The following is a 6,526-nucleotide window of genomic DNA, read 5'->3' as shown; positions in this document are numbered from 1 at the left end:
CGGAGCATGACGTTGTGTGACCTAAATCGGGATTGGAATTGTGGATATTTTCTTTTTCACCTAACGTAGCTTGCATCATCACCTATTTTTTGTTCTTGAATTGTACTACACACCTATGCCAACTTGTCCAATCGAACAAGCCGTCGTGTTATCCAAAATCATTTTTACATGCGCCACAAATTCTTTTTCAGAATCAGTTGCATCTAGAGTTGTTCTTGAAAATACAATTTGAGGATACAATGTAACGGACCACCTCGAGAAATGGCTTCAATTTTTAGGATCGGTTAGTGTTTCCAACTACCTTCAGGCTTTAGTTTCACTTTGAAACACCGGTCGTCTTTAGAAATGGCTTTATTTCTTTGTTGGTAACAACAGTCGGCCGCCCCCAACAAGTTACCACTGGATATATAAAAAAACACTCCTTTATGGGCAGAACGGTGCACTACTAGAAACTAGAATAATCCTGTGTGTGCAAAAAACGACAGAAAAATAAGGATACCCTAAAGTTACAAATATAAAGGAAATTTTTTTTTCTATTGATTTTCTTCGAGGAGGTGGCTCTAGGATGCCAATCCAATGTTATTTTTAAACTTTGGTGCAAGATTATTTTCTTCATTATGGTTTGCATGGCATATTTCTCTCCCTCCACCATGCATAGTGATGTCGCCATTATTAGACATGAAATTAGCTTAAATCTTTGGAGGCCTTCGTAAATTGAGTTGGGGGAACAATATTCTTGAATATAATGTCGAGAGGTAGTATACGGAAATGCTGAGAGTTTTATGCGCCTGTAGAAAAGCTAAGGTGAGCAGAACATCAACACTCGAGCATTTGATGCTCTACAAGCTTTAATACTTTTCACTGATGACCATGACACAACTAGACAGCTTTTCGTCAAGTTGCTGAGTTTTAGATTCTTCCTCTCTTTTTTTTTGAAAGTTGGGTTCTTTCTTCAGTTAGAAGGCCCCTAGGTTCGTAGTAGCCAAACATGCACGTATAAACAACATATCAAATACGTATTTGATTTGGACTGAATTGCTAGGATGCATTAATTCCACGTGGTCAATATTGAATCGTGAAGCTATCCATATAGGTAGATGATGATAAGATGAAATATAATGATGCATCCATGATTCCATGTAATCAGCACCAACTAGCTTCCTCTGTGGACACGAGCTAGCAGCCGCCGGCAGTTTAGCATGCAAAGAGGACAATCACACACAGAACGCCGCTGTGCAAGCGGCAATCGCGTCCGGCGCTTGCGTGATGTGTAAAGAAGAAGAAGGCGCGCGTGCACTGCGTGCAGCTGAGGGACCCTTGGCCTTTTTTTTTCTAGCTATAGCTATACTGGCTGGCATGCAGGGCGATGGCGATGGCGACGGCGAGTTCATGAATGATGACAGTGAAGCTCCATGATCGGCAGGCATCATGGCAATGGATAGGTGGTGCACAGTGGGCAAACAATAAATGATATATGATGTGCTTAGGCTTCTTAATTTAGCATGCTGATTGCTGAGAGCGACCGTAAACATTTTATCCTCGTGGCTGCTGTGATGCGATTGGCGTGGGTGCTCATCATCCATTCATCATCCCTACCAATTACCAAAGCTTGTGTCGGAATATCTCGGAGTACGTGTTGAAGCCATAGGACACTGCGTGCTGCAATAGACTAATGTTTTAGCACACATGGTGGAGAGAATAATAATGGCAACTCCTTCGATTGTAAATATAAGTCCATATAAGTTTATTATAAAATTATACATCAACCCATTTTGGTTTTGGTCCCCGATATATAATAATTTATATAAATTCGCTTTGCAAGGTTGGCATTACAAGATTGCTATACAAAAGTGATTCATAACTCTTTTTCATATATAAGATATGTGTGTATTAGGTATTGCTAGGCAATGTTAAAATTATGACTTAGGTTAAACCTAGAAAGATGAATAATAATATATATTTGTGATAAGAGGAAGTTAGGATCACTGAATGGATCCACGAGATTTAACAACTAGTCATTGTTATCTTCTATTTACGGACTAGTAAATTTACAACTACTCTTCCGCGAGCCATTCACTCTTCCGCGCGGCAAAGCAACGGCTCGGACAATTCCCTTGCCCCGCCCTGCATGCATGCAGATGGATTTTTTTTTCCGTTGGAGCGCCAAAGGAACTGCATGCATGGCGTGCGCTAATTTCTCTCGCATGACCGAAATTTTCTTCCTTGGTGCGTGCCCATTTTGTCCCTTGGCGCCTACAAAATTTTCATTGGCGCTAATGGAAATTGATTTGCATGTGGCGCCACGGCCTATGCCTCCGGTATGTTCCTCCTATAAATACAGGGAATGCTTATTCACAGTGGACACCACATCTTACTCCTCTAATCTTCCCTCTACTCATAATGCCCGGTCTAGATCTGAATCAGCCTATTGATTGGGATGAAATTGAGGAATTTGAAGGAGGCATACTTGATTTGAACTCTATGATTTCGTTTGGGACCCGGGCAACGAAGGTACTCATTCCTGGTTTCCGTTTCTATATTTCGATTGTGTTCCCATGTGTGCCTTTCCAAGTGTAATAGTTCAGCGGCATCCATCGCAGGTGATGGCGATGACGACGAGAGCGACAACGACGTAGCTGTGATGGCACGGATGAAGCTGGAGCCGAAGGAGACGCCGTGGCTCAACCTGAAGCTGGAGAAGCGGACAACGGTGTACACACCATGGACCAAACTGAAGAAACGGACAACGGTGCACATGCCATGGACCAAAATGACGCCGCTGCCGATGAAGCTGATTTCGTGGCATTGGATTCAGGTTGATACCCGATGGACGTTCTGATGCAGGCGTCATTGTTTTTTCTCATTTGTTTTTGTTGCTGCATGTCCCATGCACGTACGGATATTTGAACACGAGCATGTTTTTTTGTGTGTGTAGGCACTCCTAACAATATCAAGAGGAGGAGGCACTACCCTCCTGACATAAAAAGGATCATCTATGCCATGTGCTTAGAAAGATCAGCTCCAAGCATGATGAAGGAGGGAGTAACGAAGTCCGTTGCTGCTGATACGGGGTTTCGTGGAGAGTTATCCCGCGCGTATGGCGAACTGGACAAACTGGTGGTGGAATTTTAGCTTTTGAAAACAACAACAAAAAATTTTGTGGTCGAAAAAAAAAACATTTAACCCAGATGCCATAAAAGATGTGCCGCTTAGACAGCGTCATACTGTCCGTGGCCTACCCAACGCCTTGCATATGCCAAAGACAAGGGCGGATCCAGCGGGGGGGGGGGGGGGGGGGGGGGGCTTGAGCCCCCCTACCCATACCGGACTAATGGAATCCTCCTGGAGCCTTCATGAATTTTTAGGCAAAGTTCTATAGTGTAGGTAGGGCTGAGACTTAAGATCGAGCAGTAGTCGGAGGTATGTGTTGTTTAGCCCCCCCTAAAATTTTTCTTGGGTCCGCCGCTGGCCAAAGAGCACATTGCATGACCGGCTCAAAGAAGGAAAGTTGAGGCGTCATACAAATGCCATAAAGTTCACCTTAACAGAACAAAACATGAAGAAACGTGTGCGATTTTGCGTAAATATGCTTGACAGTCAAAGCATACCAGATGATCCAACCTTCAAATCTTTATACAATGTCATTTACATAGATGAGAAATGGTTCTATAGGACAAAGAAAAACCAAATTTATTACTTGGCGCCTGACGAACAGATCCCTCGAAGAACTGCGAAGAGCAAAAATTTTATTGAAAAGGTGATATTTTTAGACGTGAAAGCCCGCCCAAGATTTGAGAACGGCGTATGCACATTTGATGGCAAGATAGGGATTTTTCCCTTCACTTACTTGGAGCCAGCCAAGAGGCGAAGTCCCAATAGGCCTATGGGTAAGGTGTTTAATTTTACTTAAACAAGCAGGTAACCCCGCGCGTTGCGCGGGTAATAGCGGGGAGAAAAAATTTGTAGTGCGTAAAAAAAAAATCGAACTGTTCCTTAATGGATGGAGCAATGTTCGTAATAACCCGTTACTGTTCATAGAAACCGTTACTGTTCACAGAAAAATTCGTTACTGTTCACCACGAAAACCATCTCGCATTGACTGTGCCGGTAACAGTGATCTGTGAGAGGGACGGAAGTTGCCGGCTTGCACGCTCTTTATACTATAGTATAGATTAGGATTACTCTACTAATCTTGGTTACTCTACTTATGTGGTTGTATGTACAGGAACCATGCAGCTGAAGGCCATGACATCGGTCACGAGAGATACTATCCAAAAGTTTCTCATTGAAAAGGTCTTGCCGGCCATCAAAGAAAAATAGCCTCCTGAAGAACGAGGATGTCCTATATTCATCCAACAAGATAACGCGAAGACGCACATTGCAGTTGACGATCCAGATTTTTGTCGTGCTCCACAAGCAGATGGGTGGGATATACGGCTAATGTGTCAGCCACCCAACTCTTCGGATCTTAATATTTTGGATCTGGGTTTTTTTTAGCTCTGCAGGCATTATTTGAAAAGTCATCTCCATCAAACATCCAAGAAATTGAGTTGAATGTGATCAAAGCGTATTTAGAATATCAGGTGGACAGGTCAAACCATGTATTCCTAACACTGCAGGGGTGCATGATAGAGATTATGCGTGCAAAAGGAGGGCAACATTATGCTATCCCTCATATGAAGAAGGGAACGTTAGAGAGAATTCATCAACTTCCAATAAGGCAACAAGTAGATAAGGAAATTTATCAAGATACAGTGAATTTCATCGCTGCATAGCTTAGTGTTCCACAAAAAAATGTACTCCTACTGCATGTAACCGATTAGATAAAAAACAAGAGTACACCATTGCTCGTTTCGCATCACTTGTGTAGTTCAGGAAAATTAGGGAAGATGATTTTAAACATCATTGGACGGACAATCGCAAGGGCTTTCTCATCCTTTTCTGCTTCAGCAGCAACATGTGCAGCAATTCTAGCTTCTTCCTCGATGTCCTCGAATGAATCTGGAACACAGGTGTCGCTGGCCAGTGAGTCTGGAATGTACCGAATGCTGTCGGAGTCGGTGCCGTGATCGTCACCGGCCGCTTCACTTTCGTCCATGATCGTGAGCGGATGAGCTCCACCAGTGTTGGACAGAGCTCCCGCACGGCGGAGCTCCACTTGCTGACGGAGACGGAGCGCTCGCGCGCGGCCAAGCTCGACCTGAACTTGCCGTCGCATGCGGATGGCGTAGACATGGAGCACTCGAGCACGGCCGAGCTCCTTCTGTGCCTTCCGATCCGACGCATGCGCCGAGCACTGGCGAGCTGCTGCCTTGCTTGCGCCCCAGCCACCTCTGCCATCTTCGTCGCTGCACAAAAATGTTGTGAGCTAAGGTGCAAGCACGCAAGTTAGGTTCTGCACTAGTCTCACAGAAGAAGATGCTGCTTACTCATGCAGTGAGAAGATGACCACTAGAGAAAAGAGGATGCATCCTGAGAACTTATAGTGCTTGCCTTCGTATAGTAGGAGTACTAGTCTCGCTCGACAGAACATGCATGCGCTGTGAGTAACGGCCAACTGCATGCAGCGTGGGTGCCGACAAGAGAACACGGCAGCATCTCCAGCCCTCCTCGACGAGGTGTCATTCAATTTCCAGATAGGAACTCCTAGCAGCGCCATGCGTGGAGTCGGGCTGCGCCGAGGTCTGGTGGCTCGGCGTTAAGTGACACTGCGCCGAGCTATTGGCCACGAAGCGTTGTTGGGCCGCTTGGGCCGCGCGCCGGATGGTGCCAATAGCTCGGCGCGCAGTCCAGCCGTGCCGAGGTTGGGCCCGTGGCGTTGGCTGACACGACGCCGACGTCTCGGACCCCACGCGCCACCGTGTCGCCGTCGACCGGGGTCGTCCGTGACGTGGCAAGGCCTCGGCGTCGTGTCAGTCAACGCCGACCCTCATACATCGGCGTCATGTTCTAAGACGCCTAAAAATGGTCTATTTTCAGAAAACGTTTTGGCGTAGGTCTTTTTGTAAAAAATGTTTTCAAAAGGGACCAAAATACAAAAATTTCACCCCCCATAAGGTTGTTCTGATGCTGGTGCACCTTCAGTCTGCATGCATCTTAACATTTCATTGAGGATTTGCTGAAGGAAAAGCATTGGCCTGTAGTTGTGTGCGAAACAGCTCAATTCAAAATTGAATAGTGGTGATTTTCTGTGAACTGGCCTCCTGAATCATCCTGCGCAGTGGTTGCATGTGGACCTACTGGATGTATACATCAGACGTGCTGACACTTGAACTTGGGAAAATGTTGGTGAATCAGAGAAGATTAGAGATTTGAAAGAGCAGAAACTAGGCAAGCAAGCGGTGGTCTCTGTTTCGCTCCATAGACAGACCATATCGATCTCGGTCCAAAACCTGTGGCACTATGTTGTCCGTTTCCAAGAGAGCTGAGAGCAGCATCAGATTCAGAGCAAGAGCAGGCAGCTGGCCTTGCTGCTGTGTTCTAGTGCGCCTGGACCCACCCCAAAGCAGCATTGACCACCATGTCC

At 45.6% G+C, this 6,526-nt stretch overlaps 1 pseudogene; it reads left to right on the top strand.

Annotated features, from left to right (window-relative positions):
• The first annotated feature begins 2,721 nt into the window (after positions 1-2,721).
• On the top strand, positions 2,722-4,775 carry LOC136503087 (uncharacterized; annotated as a pseudogene).
• Positions 4,776-6,526: the final 1,751 nt, after the last annotated feature.

The sequence above is a fragment of the Miscanthus floridulus genome, chromosome 14 (genome assembly GCF_019320115.1).
Source record: "Miscanthus floridulus cultivar M001 chromosome 14, ASM1932011v1, whole genome shotgun sequence".
Classification (NCBI taxonomy): domain Eukaryota; kingdom Viridiplantae; phylum Streptophyta; class Magnoliopsida; order Poales; family Poaceae; genus Miscanthus; species Miscanthus floridulus.
Note: the sequence above shows the minus strand (reverse complement) of the source record. Positions and strands in the feature narration are given on the sequence as shown.